Source organism: Staurois parvus, unplaced genomic scaffold (assembly GCF_062004578.1).
Source record: "Staurois parvus isolate SC_StPar_1 unplaced genomic scaffold, SC_StPar_1.0 ptg000088l, whole genome shotgun sequence".
Lineage (NCBI taxonomy): Eukaryota > Metazoa > Chordata > Amphibia > Anura > Ranidae > Staurois > Staurois parvus.
Genome location: NW_028317884.1, coordinates 1285261 through 1302604, shown reverse-complemented (window position 1 = coordinate 1302604; position 17344 = coordinate 1285261). Strand labels below are relative to the sequence as shown.

Below are 17344 nucleotides of genomic sequence, written 5' to 3'. Positions count from 1 at the left end.
TGTGAATTCTGGGTGGCTGCTGGACACTACTTGTGCTCGCCACCACACTAGCTTGTACTGCACTTATGGAACTTGCCACGTCACCAAGTGATACTGCAGTGCTGGTATGTGAAAGACCAGGATGTGCTAGGCTGCTGGTACTCGCCAGTTCACCAAAAGGTAATGCGGCACTAGTACTGGCACTCTGCTGCATATGAGAGTCATCATGCATTTGGAACATCTCAGCAACCTGGGAATGGGGCTGGGTATGCCTTAGCATAGACCTCTTCGTCTGAGCTATCTGTCAGGGACTGCTTGAATCGCTACAAAACAATTTACCGGCAAGTGCTAGCAGGCCTGATTCTGCAGACACTGCGGTTTTGTGTGCAATGTGTCAAGTGACAGTGATCTACTGCCACTGCTTTTGCTGAGGGAGAAGGTGGGATAAGCGTAGGGGCTAAACGCAGGTTCTGGCAGGTGCCGGGGCTTATCCCGCTAATACTGCAATTTGGGGACACTATACTAATGTGAACGCTGGTATAGTGCTGATCTGATCAAACATATTAATCCGTGTGGACACTATACTAACAATGGAGGTTTATTGTGTATGTGAGCGTGTTCCTGGCAATCAAGGGGTTAAATGTGATTACTGGTGTACTGACGGGCAATCTGACGCTATCTGGGAGGAGCGCAAAAACAGCGGGAGCACAAATCACGTATATATATATATTTTGCGCACCCGTGCTGCCCTGTAGCAGTATTTCCACTATAGGGCGGTGCGGAAGAAGTTCAACATGTCCAGTAAAAAAAAATTAAAAAAAAACTAATTTCATCATAAATTTAGGCCAAAATATATTCTGCGACATGTCTTTGCTAAAAAAAAAATCCCAATATGTGTAAATGAATTGGTTTACATGAAAGTTATAGCATTTAAAATGGTGGTCACGGCGATCAGCGACTTATATAATAATATATCTTATATATATATATTAATATAATAATAATAATATAGCAGGACTGCGGAAGACATTCTGACACTGGGGGGGGGACAGACTTGGTGTCACTGACATCCCCAGTGACACCAATACAGTGATAAGCACTGACACTGTATTAATGGTACTGGGCAGGAAGGGGTTAACATTTGGGGCTGATCAAAGTGTTAACTGTGTTCTGGGAATGTTTTACTAGGATACGGGGGTCTGCTTCACTGTAAAGCACACTGCTCTGTTTAGACAGATAGAATTATTATGTGTTTTGATAGGTAAAGTTAGTTACCATACTGTAGTGAGTGTGGCTGTGATTGTTTATTAAGTAGAATCAGTTTGCTCACTGTACTCAGTGAAGCTGCTTTCTGCTAGTCAGGTCTTTTCAGTGCGTTCAGTTGATGCTGGTCTGATAGCTCCCTCTACACCCAGAGAGCTTGAGAAGTTTCTGGATGTTGTGGAAATATGCAGATGGCAGTATGAATATTGATACACCCCAGGCGTATCCCATAGAGTCCAGCTCTGATGGCATGCTGGGGGACTGTATATATTCAATGAGCTCAGTGAGCTTGGGGTAGCTTCTTGGAAAGGACTAATCCAGCCTGAAAGGGGCACGCTGCCCTTCCAGGCAATGCTTCTATGCTGTCGTGAGGCCTCAGGTAGGCGACCTGAGGGCCTGGATGCTGAGGTCCTGGAACTAAAGAGAACTGACCGAGGGGGAAGAGGGTTGTCCGCTGATGATCTGGTTGGAAGTTGGTTGGAGGCAACCAGCTGTCCTTGGACCTTGTGTGAGTACAGACACTTCTGAAAGATCTTGGGGAACTTTGTGCTTTTGCCACCCCTCTGGTGCTAGAGAGTCAGTTGTAGATCTAGTTAAAGGGGACATTGGCTTGTGTCCTGAAGAGCTTTGTCCACATAATATTTTAATTAATGGAATTCTACTCTCGTGATTATAAGGAAGGAAGTTATAGTTAACTATTACTACTACTTTAAAGATGAATTCTACTGTTTGCTACAAGCACATACTTCATTATAGCTTGTCTTGAAGAATACCTTACCTATGTTGTCAAGTGTATGTAGTTCTTGTCTTTGGAGTACCCCACCTAATTTCCTCAACCCTCTACAAGTTCTCCAAAAAAACAAAACACAAAGCAACACCTGTCGCAAACGTGCGCACCAGAGACTGACGCAGTCCTCCATTTTGTTAAGAGTCTCCATGTTGTCCCTCATTTTTCCCCCTTTCCTCTCTGTTAATCCACAGGGACATATGTGTGTTGGAAGGGTCACAGGCAGGCTAGAGCACGGCAGGGAGCCCAGAGCTATAGAACACCTCTCTAAGCAAGGTGCCTGGCTGTCTGAGCAACCTGTGCCATTTAACACCTCGTATAAAGATAACGGAGCTTTCCCAGGAGTTCAAGGCATTCCAAAGAACCACGAATCAGATAAACACTTTTCAAAATCCATTTTTCCCCTATGTCCCATATCTTGGAATATGAGAGACTTACATAAAAATCGGACATATCGTCAGATTGGGTAAGACAAGATGAACAATTTGATGGGTCACTCGCCTTGTCTCGAATACATAGGAAAGCCGAAAAATAGATCTCGTATTCAGTGTATAATTTCATAATTCATATCTAATCAATCCTCAGACGTGTCTGCATAATCATCTACCCGCGGGTGGAATGTCACTTGTGCATAGGAAAAGTTCTGAGCCAAAATATGAACTACACGAGATTTTGGCTCTAGTTTATGTCCACGCCCAGACCTCCATGCCCTAAACGGGGTATTGGTCCTTGACTTTAGAGACACCCCCTGCTGGGGAACTACAAATTAGGCTGTCAAGCCTAAGAAGAGTAAGTTGAAGACTTTTCCCATTTTAACATCAGTACCACCTGGGGAGACTCATGCCCTTTCGCTCTGAAACTTAGATCTGCTAACCCAGGACTTTGGCAAGTACTTTAACCCTTTCACTTCTCTCTGATATCTCTTTGCTGTGCTGTTGGTCTCTGTATATTTATATATATATGTTAGTTACATCTTTTTCTGTAAATATTGTTATTGCACCCGTTTGACCTTTTAGTAATAAATCTTTCCTTCTGAAAGTGTTGAACTGTTTCTATAGCGCTTATTGCAATTTACGAATTCCTGCCTATAAAGAGAACGCTACTGTGTTTGTTTAACCCTCTGCATAATCGGCCTGCGGTGACCGTATTATGCAGACGATTATCTCAACCATTGTAGTGTTTTAGCTGATATCGCCGAGTTTCCTCTTTCTCTGTACAAAAAGGAGGTGGTGGCAGTGTGAAGGGTTAATTGCGTAATTAACCTGACCCAGTAACCATCGCTCAGGCTGCCGGTACATTGATTGTGGTCCAATTAGCTGGAAAATCGTTGTGCAGGGTGCAGCTGGGTGTGGCATTGTTACGCACGTGACATTGCAGTTTTAGATCGGCTAGTCCTTTGGTCACGAGTTTGGTGAGAAGGTCTGGGGTCTGACGCCGCGATCGTGACAACACCCTAGACTAACCATTAAAGAAGCGTGTGAATGAACCTGTGTGTCTGACTGCAGGGCGAAGTTTGTGAGAAAATCTGGATAGTATTCCTGTGGCTCATACGGGAGGAGCGCTCTCTCTCTCTCTCTCTCTCTCTATATATATATATATGTATCTCCTAGATTGTAAGCTCGAAAGAGTAGGGCCCTCTAACCCCTTGTGTGCTGTTTGTTGTTGCTGTACTGTTTCATGTATTGCCCCCCCCCCCCTCTATTGTACAGCACTGAGCAAACCCTTTGGCGCTATATAAACTCGATGTAATAATGATTATAATAATAAGAGGTCTTCGCACTTTGGCCCACTTACTGAAAAATCTAATACGAGTCTTTTTTGTATGGAGAGTTTGTATAAGTAAGTCATATACAAGGCTGTATACATCATCACATGTACAGTATATGTGTAAGAAAGAAAAGAACATTTTTTTCCAGATATATAGTATTTAATTGTATCATGTCTGTGTTTAAAAGCATTATTATATTTTTCTGTGAGTAACCACATCATCTATTTACTTTTTAATTACAATTTCTGTCTTTGCTTTCGATTTTTCCAACGACTCTGGTAAGCTTTGTAAAAACCAGATTTCTTTTCATCAAATGCACATTTAGATACTTTTTATCCCAATATTCTCCTTATCTTCACTGCACCCTTGGCATCTGCCTCTGCTACCTTTCTCTAGCTGGAATTGTCATGTAAACCTGGTTGCCTGGCTTGCAAGGATTGTATAGACTATGGACAGTGCAGCGCTCAACGTTGCTGGAAATGATGTAAGTGATCAATTTACTCTGCAAGCTACTAATAATCAGAGTAGTGCTTAGAGATTAAAAATTTGTTTTTAAAACTGCGCTCTTAGCAGAGAAGGAAGTTAAGCTCCTTCAACCATATTATGCGACTGATAATTGTCACCATGTAAATATTTACTTGAAGGATTATGGGGCCATGCAGGCTGGCCTGGCTGGTTAAATAGTCTAAACAGAATTTTCTGCGTTTCCCATGACAGCCTCTTTTTCCGCTCACTGATTACAGCAGGCAGGGGAAAACAATTGCTACATCAATCACTAACAAGGCATACGCTAAGCCTCAAAGACTATAGTGGAAGAATATGTAGGTGTGTTTGTGTGCATGCTTATGCTCATACACAGCTACCTACTGTTCATGTTTTAACAAAACAGCCACGCTCAAAGACATAAAGTGACTTTAAATCACATAAAAAAAAAAGCTTCTGTCAGGCATAAAATGCAGCACAGATACTTGCAATTGCCACCAAGTTCCATACAGGTGAAACTCGAAAAATTAGAATATCGTACAAAAGTTCATTTATTTCAATAATGCAACTTAAAAGGTGAAACTAATATATGAGATAGACCCATTACATGCAAGGCTTGAACTATCTTGCTTTGCATGTAATGAGTCTATCTCATATATTAGTGTGACGGAAGCGTAGGTAGGACAGAACACACAAAGAAGATGGGAAACACACAAAGCTTTATTGAACTATGAAAGACACTCAATTAGGACAGTTCATGGCACTCTGCGACATGCGGCTTGAAGGGACACCCACGGTAAGCGGGCTCATGGGGACTCAACGGGGCCTTGACGATGGAGTCTGACCTCAGCACAACCCCCACACAGCTTTCTAGGGACAACATCGGCTGACGGTGACTCAACGGGACTTTGGCTGTGGAGTCTGGCCTCAACACAGCTCCCACACAGTGTGCTAGGGACAACATCAGGCTCACGGGGACTCAACGGGACTTTAGCTGTGGAGTCTGGCCTCAACACAGCTCCCACACAGCTTACTAGGGACAACATCAGGCTCACGGGGACTCAACGGGACTTTAGCTGTGGAGTCTGGCCTCAACACAGCTCCCACACAGCTTACTAGGGACAACATCTGGCTCACGGGGACTCAACGGGACTTTAGCTGTGGAGTCTGGCCTCAACACAGCTCCCACACAGCTTACTAGGGACAACATCAGGCTCACGGGGACTCAACGGGACTTTAGCTGTGGAGTCTGGCCTCAACACAGCTCCCACACAGCGTACTAGGGACAACGTCGGGCTCACGGGGACTCAATGGGACCTTGGCTGTGGAGTCTAGCCTCAACACAGCTCCCACACAGCTTACTAGGGACAACATCAGGCTCACAGGGACTCAACGGGACTATGGCTGTGGAGTCTGGCCTCAACACAGCTCCCACACAGCGTACTAGGGACAACATCAGGCTCATGGGGACTCAACGGGACTTTGGTTGTGGAGTCTGGCATCAACACAGCTCCCACACAGCGTACTAGGGACATCAGGCTCACGGGGACTCAGCAGGTAGCGATGGCTCAAGCACTCAGGGGCATCCCAGGTAGCTATACTCCGGGCACGCCATGGGGCTGTTCAAGTAAGGTTAGTCTGGGCATGCAATAGGGGCAGCTCATGACAAGGGTGGTCTGAGCACATAATAGGGACAGTTCATGACACGAGTGGTATGAGCGCACAATAGGGACAGTTCATGACACGGGTGGTCTGTGCGCACAATAGCGACAGTTCAGGACAAGGGTTTTCTGTGCGCACAATAGAGACAGTTCATGACACGCGTGGTCTGAGCGCACACTAGGAACAGTTCAGGACAAGGGTGGTCCGTGCGCACACTAGGGACAGTTTAGGACAAGGGTGGTCTGTGCGCACACTAGGGACAGTTCATGGCTTCTTGGTACACTCACGTTAGGCATCTTGCAGATGCTCAGCAGCAGGTGGCTTCTGGGGGGGGGTAGGCGACTTGCTGATGCTCAGCAACAGGCGGCTTACAGGGAGGTAGGCGACTTGTGGACGTTCAGTAGCAGGTGGCTTCTAGAGCGGTAGGTGGCTTGCGGACGTTCAGCAGCGGCAGCTTCCAGGTACAAAGTGGTCAGCAGACAGGGCGGCTTCCCTGAGCCCCAGTAATCAGCAGACAGGGCGGCTTCCCAGGGCCCCAGAGATCAGCAGACAGGATGGCTTCCCAGGGGCCCAGCGATCAGCAGACAGGGCGGCTTCCCAGATGCCCAGCAATCAGCAGATAGGGGCGGCTTCCCAGGGACCCAGCGATCAGCCGATAGGGGCACAGCGGGCTTCAGCAGGTAGGGACACAGCAGGCTTGCAGGGGCTCGGCAGGGTCTTGGCTATGCGGGGTCTGTGCCTGGGATGGTTCTGACCTTTGGGGGAGTCTCATGCAGAGTGCTCAGCGGGGATAGCTGCAGAGGCCCGGTCCCCACCCGGACCTCCCAATGGAACAGCTGCGGCGGATGAACAGGACGGAGAGAGAGAGCGCGGCCTGGTCTCGTGCCGGCCTTTTAAAAGCAGCGCGGGATGATTCCGGGTTTCCCCGCAACGGCCGGCCTAGGGTCGGGTTGCCAGGGCAACGAGGCACGCCCTCCCTCACTCGGGCCATGCTGAGGAAGTGCGGCCTTTGTCTCCGGTGGGTGCAGAACGCGGGAAAGCCTTGCGCCCGCGCCATGCCCGCGGGGGGTGCACGGAGACACCTTGGCGGCCCTTTGCAGGAAAGTTGCTAACCGCACCACAGGGGGCGTTTCCTCCCGTCCTGCACAGCCCTTTGATGTAGGCTGTCAGGATGCGAGGAATCTGCAAGGAGGGAGGGAGGGGTGAAGGGACAGCAGAGGCCCGTGACAATTAGTTTTACCTTTTGAGTTGCATTACTGAAATAAATGAACTTTTGCACGATATTCTAATTTTTTGAGTTTCACCTGTATATGTGAGCCCCATACATGGATGTACCTGATATTTCTCAGGGTTTGGCACAGCAGGCAGGGCGCTGGAGGTAAGTTATGCAGCAGGAGGTTGTTTTGGTACATATTTCTTGCAGACAGGTTCATTTTATTTTTTTAAATGTAATTTTTTATTTTTTTACCACTTGCCACCCACAGGAGGTCAGATGACATCCAAGAGTTTTAGTGGTTATACTGCAATCAGGGCTGTAGATAAGGGGGTACCACCAGTCCTCCTGTACGGGGCCCAGGACAGCAGGGGGCCCAGGCAGCTATATAAATCGGATATGGGCAAGGAAGGTGATCTGCACAGTGTGGGGGGGCAGTTACTGGAACTGATCCCCTGTATGGCTCTCTCTGCAGTAGCTGAAAGCTGGCTTCTTCTCCACTCCCTCCCACTGGCTTTCAGCTGCTGTAGAGAGAGTCATACAGGGGATCAGTTCTAATAATTGACCCTTCCTTTCCTGAATAAACACAATGAGCAATCAGTGCTGATCACTCACTGTGTTCATTCATAGCTGAAGCATAGTAAACTGTGTTTTTTTTGGGGGGGGCGGGTGGGGCCCTGTCAGGTTTGCTGTATGGGACCCCGTGGCTTCTGTCAGCAGCCCTGACCGCAATATTGCCAAAAGTTTCAGCTGACCAGTCTCTGTAATGTAGAAGTGGTGAAAGAGGTGTCCCCCCCCCCCCCCGCCACAGCTGCCTTTACCAGGGTCTCCCTTCTGATCAGGGAGCCCAGTAATGACGCAACTGGTTTGGTTGCATTCCCTAGGAAGAGTGGAAGGATCAGAATTTCCCACCCCTATTCTGTGATGTCAGAAACCAGAAGTGACAAGGATTTTGTCACTTCCAGTTTCTGTCTGTTTCTTGACAAGCCGTTACCAGCTTGTACAGCATCTGATCCTTCAATCTAGGGAGCTCTTGGACAGGAGAGCCTAGTAAGTTGACAGGAGGGGCATGGAATCACTGGATATTTTCTCTTTTTTGGACCATTCTCTGTAAACCCTAGAAATTGTTGTGCATGAAAATCCCGGTAGATCAGCAGTTTTTTAAATACTCAGACCAGCCCATCTGGCACCAACAACCATGCCTTGTTCAAAGCCGCTTAAATCCCCTTTAAGCATGCAAATCCCTGCCTCTATCATGATGGCTGCCTCCACACAACGGCAAAGTACAAAATAAGGCATTGACAGTAGTAGAGCAATGGCTGGCTGAAAGAAGCTTACAAGCAATACTGGTGACTAGTTCTTTGCCCTCTCACTGCCTTGTTTGGGTAAAGCCTTTATGTTCAGGTTCTCTTGAAGTTCACTTCCTATGAATGGACCTGTTGATGAGTTCTGCAACATGTGAGAAGAGAAGAATCCTAAGCTTCCTTATACCCAGATGCACCAGCTTCTGCAGGGCTTCAGCAAGATATTTGTGGGAATGAACAGAGAGAATCACCCACAAAGAGGGAAGAGTATCCTTAAAATCTTTTGTTTTAATCTAAATGAATCAGGTCAGAATGTATAGCATGTTATACATTGTCTTGCAAAAAAAGGATTTTATACTTAACCTAATGATATAAGATAACGCCTCATAATGCATTGTCATGTTTATGTGGTGCTAGTCCATGAATAATTGAATCAATCAATCATTAAATAAACTTAATAAATAAATAAATAATGTTTCTTTGTCAAAATATGAGCCTAGTTGATTGTATTGGGTATCTGTTCAGTATTTAGACACATTTCTCAGCAGCAATGTTGGCTGCTTGGAGTAACCCAGAGGCAGGTGTTTTTTTCGACACCTCTTGCAATTGCTGCTTATTACTTGACAAACACAGAGATCTTGTATCTGTAATAACTAATACAGTGAGGCAAGGAAAAGAAGTACAAACATATTTTCCAAAGTAATAGCTGAAAGCAAGCTGCATTTGCCCATAGACACACTCACATAAGCACATGACAGTTGGTCTAGAAAATGTCCATATTAATTTAATATCCTACTTGTCTTATTGGCTCACTTCTTTTGCAGACATCTGAACTGAGATACAGATATCCCTGCAATATGAATTTTATCTATGGTAAGATGCCAAGACTTATTTAATTCTTAAGGGATGCAGTTTTTCCCTTTACAACATTGTACAAATAATTAAACCAAAAACTGACTCTCCAATTTACAAATAATTAAAAAAAAGCATATGGTAAAAAACACAGCAGTTTGACTGGAATAGAGAAAGATATAAACCTGAAAATAGTTGGTGAAGCTAAATGAATAGAAAATACACTATATGGCCAAAAGTATTGGAACGCCTGCCTTTACATGCACATGAACTTTAATGGCATCCCAGTCTTAGTCCATAGGGTTCAATACTGAGTTGGCCCACCCTTTGCAGCTATAACAGCTTCAACTCTTCTAGGAAGGCTGTCCACAAGGTTTAGGAGTGTGTCTATGGGAATGTTTGACCATTCTTCCAGGAGCGCATTTATGAGGTCAGGCACTGATGTCGGACAAGAAGACCTGGCTTGCAGTCTCCGCTCCCACCCCAAACTCATTTATTCATGTCTTTATGGACCTTGCTGTTTTCACTGGTACGCAGTCATGTTGGAACCGGAAGGAGCCATCTCCAAACTTTTCCCACAAAGTTGGAAGCATGAAATTGTCCAACATGTCTTGGTATGCTGACACCTTAAGAGTTCCCTTCACTGGAACTAAGGGGCCAAGCCCAACCCCTGAAAAACAACCCCACACCATAATCCCCCCTCTGCCAAACTTTACACTTGGCACAATGCAGTCAGGCAAATACCATTCTCCTGGCAACTGCCAAACCCAGACACGTCCATGGGATTGCAAGACAGAGAAGCATGATTGGTCACTCCAGAGAACGCATCTTCACTGCTCTAGAATCCAGTGGCAGCATTCTTTACACCACTGAATCCGACGCTTTGCATTGCACTTGGTGATGTAAGGCTTGGATGCTTGGTCATGCGCTGACCCCGCTCTGTGATGTGACATGGCCTACCACTTTGTGGCTGAGTTGCTGTTGTTCCCAGTTGCTTCCACTTTATTATAATACCACTAACAGTTGACCGTGGAATATTTAGTAGCAATGAAATTTCATGGATGGACTTATTGGACAGGTGGCAACCTATCACGATACCACATTCTTTCGCAAATGTTTGGAAAAGTAGTCTGCATGCTTAGGTGCTTAATTTTATGCAATTGTGGCAATGGAGGTGATTGTAATACCTGAATTCAATGATTTGGAGGGGTGTTCCAATACGTTTGGCAATATAGTGCATGTGGGGACTGGGAATAGGCCCAGAAAGTGTTGATCTGTTAATAGCGATGAATGTTTATGGCAACTGACAGTCCAATGGTAGAGATGAGCCACAGATATGGGAATTGTGATATGCTAGGAAAGTCATTCCTGTAGGGTCAAGGGAGAGAAAAGTTGTTCCACCTACATCTTATAGTGCCTGTGTCAACAGGCTTTTCTTTGCGCAGAACTGCTTCTCTCTTCATACATGTTTATGGGGATGTAAAAGCAGGTGAAATTCAGATCAGAAGAAGGTCAACTGCAGGTCTGATGCAGTTCTTTCAATAAATTGTGAATGATTTCAGAAGCGTCTCAAACTGATGTCAAAAGCACACTGTATTAGCATGAGCCCTTAAAGTGATTATAAAGCTTGTTTTTTTTTTCATTTTTATTAAAATAACATACATGTCATACTGCCTGGTGTGGTTGTGGTTTTACATAGAGCAGCCCCGATCCTCCTCTTCATGAGTCCCCTGCCTGTGCTCTGGGCTCCACCCCCTGCCAAGATCCCCATAGCAAGCTGCTTGCTCTGGGGGCACTCATACATGCTTGCTCCTCAGCCCTGCTCACTGTGTCCATAAGACTTGTCCCCACCCCCCTGCTCCTCATCACTTACTCTGATCGACAGCAGTGGAAGCCAATAGTGCCTGATGCTGTATCTGAGCCAATGAGGAGCGAGAAAACCTTGGCTCTCGTGCACATCACTGGATCAAGATCAGGCTCAGATAAGTATAAGGGGGGCTGTAGGGTACTCTGTATGCAGAAGGTTTTTTTAAACTTACTGCATAGAATACAGTAAGGTAAAAAACCTTCTGCCTTTACAACCACTTTTACGTGTAACTAAACCCAAAACCAAACACTTAATATATTACAGCATACTAGTCCTTAGATGTGGTGGCTGCAACATATTCAGAAAATACAGAATTTACCTGTTGAAATGCAGTGTCCATGTTACTTCCTGTGAGCTGGACACAAACAAGCTTATCTTGGTTGCCCCATTAGCCTCTATGCAATGGGGACAAACAAAACCAGATATATTTAACCCCTTGGTGCCGGTGCCTCCCGGTCCTTTAAGGGGTTTGTGATGCTGGGAGGCTGGGCTGGGTTTAGGGTCATATGACCGCCTTGATTGGCTGTCACAGCAGTCACATGATTGGAAAGCTCCCGACTGCAAGTAGCGATCGGGACCATTCTGTTAGGCTGCATATTTGTGTGTGCTCGGCGCCAAGGAGGTAAAGTCCAGCTTGTGTGGCTACAAAAAGTTCTGCAAAAACACTGGAGGGGTAAATGTAGCCATTCAGGGTCAAGAAGAGAGTAAATCACAGGATTTCTAGGTGAAAACAAAGTTAGCCTGAAAAGAGCACCTACATATGCATATGCATACAGGCACCTCATCTACAGAATCGTAAACTACAATATAATATGCTTTTGGCTTTGGATTTAGATATGCTTCAAGAAAAAGGCTCTTGATCACTAGAATTTCCCTTGTGATCACTTTTCCAAAGCGCATCAACACAGTCAACACTGTCAATGCCAGTCAAGCTTTTAGGCAAAGGGACATCCAAAGTCCTCCTGCTCTTGCCAATAGTTGTTACAACGTGTATATTATTTATTCTGATATGGCTATTTGTTGACAGTAATTTATGGATTTGCTAATTATTATGAATAAAGCGCTTCTGTGGCCAAGTTAAAACCCATACCACACAGTACTAGTCATTATTTGGGGTCAGACAACAAGAGTCACAAAACTGACAAAGCCATCAGTCATGCTTACCTAGAAAAGAATATCTTTTCCTTAGCAAATGTGGATTTACATTCTAGCAGATAACTGTACTGGAAAATATTAATTACTACATTAAGACACAAGATGTCTTTTTCTTTGGAAAATGTATGTAACTTATATAAAAAACCATAATACACTGACACCAAAATATATTGCGCACATTTCCTGCAGCTCATTAAAAATGCATGTACATTACATTTTATTCCTAAAGTAAGGGGAAATATTTAAAAGAAATATATAATTTATTGTGGCAAAGTCATTATATTTTGTGTCAATGTAATTTATAAAGTAAATTCGTTGAATGAATTTTCACTGCCTTTATGAAATTCAGCGTTATTAATTGCATACTTGTTAATAGCATTGTAATTTCCTTAATTTACGTCTGGTTTCTGCCAGGACCAGAGCTTTATCCATTTAATGTTACCCCGAGGCTGAGTGCACAGTACATTAACATATAAATAATCAGTCGATATATTTTAAAGTTTGTATCACCTCACCCAAACTTGCAGGTCAAGTTTGGTGACACGATCTGTCACTGATTTAGTCATACATACAAATGATGCTTTTGGTTGGTACCCCAGTAAAGCTGCCACATCCTACAGAGGACAAAGAAAACATAACTGAGAACTAAAAGCTCTATAAAATCATTCCGTGTTCTTTTGAAGGTATTTTAAGATATGCTTATGAATGTGTTCAAGTTAAGATTCTTGCAGAGCCATTCCAGGCAAACAGTGTTATTTATACAACCTTTCCATTCTAATCAGTTCTTGGGAGTGCTGAAAGCTGAGCTCCAGGTAGGTATTAAAAAAATAAATCACGCTTTTCATTGTTAGAAGGGACTAGTGGAGGTACCTGAATTTTATTTGGAATCCAATACAGCAGCACTTGGACTGAAAGAGAGAGGGGTAGTTGGGGGTCAATCAGTGGTGCTGCATGCAAATGTTCTAACAAAGAACTTGCCAACAGGAGGAGAAATTAGAGGGATGAGCCCATCAGCCTATCACTTCTCCCAGACTATCTAACTGAAAGGTTATCCACTATCACTGGCAAAATCTTTTAAGCAGGTGCTTCCAAATGGTTAATGTTTTTTTCTGGGTTGACTCATATATGGCAGTTAGGTCAAGCCTCCTGTCTTTCCACTGAAAATATTACAATGTTTATGTGTGCACGGTGTCCTAAGGATGGCCTGTTAGGTGGATGGATCTGAGAGGAAGGGGTTAATATTGCTGGCCAAGTTTTTCCGCCAAAACTCTGAAATCCATTGCCCCCTGCAGGTTATCCGATATAAATGTGGAAACTTCAGGGCTTCTTAGAGAGAGAGAAGGTTGCTGATATACTGCTAAAATATAGGCTGTTATGCTGCTGGACTGAGCCCCAGTTAGGGAGCCAGTCAAGGTTCCCTGAGGAGCTGAAAACTTGAGGACTCTTGCTGAACACTTGGTACCAGTCATGAACTTATTGCATTCTGTGGATTATTGCCAACCATGGACTCTATGGGCTCTTTGCTACCTAATGTGGATTATTTGCCTTAATGGTCACTTGCTTCTAAAGGACTATGGACTTTGCTTTTACTCAAGTATAATTACCTAGTGGGCACTAGAACACCTCTGTACAGGACTTTATTTGAGAAATTGCTTTACAAGAACTGTTCATGTATGTTTGCATTTCTTCAATAAAGACAGTTTGTGTTCCTTTAAATGCCTGGTTTGAAGTCTCCCTCTAAGTGGTGCATTACATGGTGTATCTAAAGAACAGGTCTTTGCTGTCTCGTGTAGGCTATATTGCCATTGCTGGGGACAACCATGTATGTATCATTGCTTAAAGCAACCAACCAGCCAGAGAATGGGTGATTTGGTGTAGGGTGACAGTTACTCTGGTAGTGAAGGGGTGTTATGCCTGGCCGCTTCACTAACAACCTGTTCCCCACATACTGGGAGCAGATCTGCAGCATGGCATATTTAGGGAATTATCTTGAGATCACAGGAGAGAAAGTTATGTACAGGGACTCCTGGGAAGAGAACAAGCATGTAGCTATGAGTGAATTGCATTCCCTGCATCCAATAGCAAGAGTTGGACATGTCACTGGAAGTGAGATGACAGGTGATGTTGGGCTTGATGTCTTCTCGGCCTTTTGGCTAAGATCAAGTGTAGTATCTGTTCTTATCAGTGTCCAGTGGGGGTGCTCCCGACCATTCTAGCTTTGCGGGGATGGTTGTTGTATAGTACCCTCACTGGTATGATGGGGGTCCGGAAGGCTAGTACCGGAGGGACAGAAACCAGGAAGCGCCATGATTCGTTCTGGGGCCTTGGGAGTAATTCCTCTGGGAAGACTGGAAAGACCCAGTACCTCCTGATTTGGACGGATCTACCTTGGTCTGGCCTGGGGCTGGGGACGCAAAAAGTCCGCAAACTCAGTGCCCCCTGGGGAAGACGCTCTCAGGGGTGTCACTAGTAACACTTGGGTGTGGGACCCCACGGTGTGAAGATGACACATAGCCACTGTTTTTCACCTCTTTTTGCACAGCGCCCTAAGGACCAGGTCTTTTGGCTAAGTCCAGGGCAATTTTTGCTACGGGCCTCAGGGCTTGGTCTGTGCACAATTCGGCACGGTACCACTTTTTTATTTTTTCTTTACTATTATTTATTATGCACTCCCACGTTTGTCACTTTTTCTGCTCTTATGTGTGTGTTTTTCACGGATGGAGGGTGTGGGTCCTCGGGCCTACCCTGAAGTCTAGGGGGAGGATGTGTGGCCTTTTGGTTCCTTCCTCCCCTGATCCCTAGGGGGCTTTTCTTCGGGAGAGCCCCCTTGCCTAGTACTGGATGTCTGGCTTCGGCTGGGCATAGGGAACGGTGGTCCACCAGGCCTTTTGGCCAGGAGGACCAATTGGGAACCTTGTCCCCGTCAGGAGCTTCGTGCCCCGGGGGATCAGGGTAAGCGGTCTAAGCCCCTTTAGGGGTAGGACACAGCACACCCCTAAGTGCACTTTTTCGTGTGGTGTTTTGCACTTGCACTTTTTTTGTGAACACTTACGGGTTTTTTCGTTATAGTTGCACGCTTGCGGACTTAAAAAGAAAAAATCACCTGTTCATGTGCTCAGCAAACATATGAACAGTAAGGGCATTTGGCGGGCTGTTCTCCTGCCCCACAATGCACTGCACTCTGACGGTGCATGGCCAAAATAAGTGAAGAGATGGACGCTGCTCAAACGACCCCAGGAGTCCAATGTTAAGGAATGGCCTCAGCCGCCATTATGGCTAAGCCCTCAGATGCGTTTCTCCCTGCCCACTGGGGCGAAATGTGTCAGAGGGCATGGTCAGAACGGCAGCTGAGGCCATTCCTTAGCATTCCTTAACACTGGACTCCTGGGGTTGGTTGAGCAGAGTCCATCCACTCACATGTATTGGCTGACACTGGAATCACTCGGATTCATGCTCCTCTCTTCTCACTTACTGGTGGGGTGATCTTTTTCCTTCCATCCACAGCCTGGAGCGGCGCCTTTCACAGATCAGGTGCAATACTTTGGCCAATCACAGCGCATAATGACATCACAAGGAGCAGGGCCACCCAGTTGACATCACCAGATGGTCCCATTCCTTAGATATTTAAGAGCTGTTGGACCGGTGCAGATGTCAGATGGCCGGAAGCTAGCATCGAGAGCTGAGCAGTTAGTAGTGACGATAGTGTCGTCTTGATTGACATTAGATCTACTTCGCGGGGCATTTTCTTCTTTTTTTTTTTTTTTAATAAATGATTTGTCAAAGACTGTTTTTTGTCATTTTTTTCACTACACTTTTTTTTTGTGTGAATGAGTAGGGAAACCATTTACCCCATACTCATTCACATGGGAGGGGCTGGGATCTGAGGGCCCCCTTGTTAAAGGGGGCTTCCAGATTTTGATAAGCCCCTTACATGCAGACCCCCACAATAACTGGCCACGGTTGTGGGGAAGAGTCCCTTGTCCCCATCAACAAGGGGACAAGGTGCTTTTGGGAGCCCCCCTGCTCCAAAACACCCCCCCATGTGGCCTGGTATGGTTCAGGAGGTGGGGGGCTTACTTGTCCTCCCTCTTTTCCTGACCTGACCTGCCGGGCTGCATGCATGGATAAGGGTCTGGATATTGGGGGTGATCTCCATGCCATTTTTAAAAAAATGTGGCTTGAAGGTTCCTCTCAAAATCCGTACCAGACCTGAAGGGCTTGTTATGGATGGGGGGGGGGGGGGCCCCAAGTCTTTTTTCTTTTTGCTAATTTTTTAATTGCCGGCAATTCTTTTTACATTCAGCTGTCAGCGGGGAACCCTGCTGACAGCTGAAATATTAAAGAATGTTTTCACTACTAAAATACTGCATGACTTAATAATATAACTTGTGTGGTATTTTAGTAGCTGTACGGTATCTTACCGCATACTCAGATGTTCGCAGTTTAATTTTCGTTCGAATGTTCGACTGAGAACTGAACAGGGGAGTGTTCATCACTAATGACAGGTATTTATGAGTTGGTGGATGCCGGTACAGGCTCAGGGGTACCACTTCATAAATGCTGCACATGAGGGAGTTGGTGTCCCTAACTTTAGTAGAGTCTGGAGTGCTTAGTATTAACAGTTATCCTTGGGTTGTTGGAGGGTTAAATTGTGTTCAGTGCGGCTCACCTCTGAGTCTGGAGTTGAATTTGCATGATAACAAACTCCTGCCTGGAACCTAGGCAATTGGGCTCTTTTCACACCTTATGCAGTTTTCTTTTTGTCCATTTTGTACTGCTTTTCACAGTTCGTATTGTATTTTCCTACACACGTTTTTGATGTATTTTTGACACGTTTTTACCGTATTTTGTTCAGCTCTTTTTTTTTTTGTAGAGTTTTTTTTTTGTTGCTAGGCAGAATAAAAATACAAAATACAAAATGTGACAAAAAACGCACTACCATGCATTACAGCAGCTTCACCACTGAACTCTATTGTACCAAAAACGCTGCTTTTTGTTTTAAAAAAGTTCC

General features: G+C 45.1%; 1 protein-coding gene and 1 pseudogene across 1 annotated transcript in view; one reads left to right on the top strand and one right to left on the bottom strand.

Moving 5' to 3' along the window:
* LOC149468363 (neuropeptide Y receptor type 2-like) overlaps positions 1 to 17344 on the bottom strand; it is a 90057-nt gene that overhangs the window by 42506 nt on the left and 30207 nt on the right. The window lies entirely within an intron of this gene.
* Positions 14467 to 14582, top strand: LOC149468364 (U2 spliceosomal RNA; annotated as a pseudogene).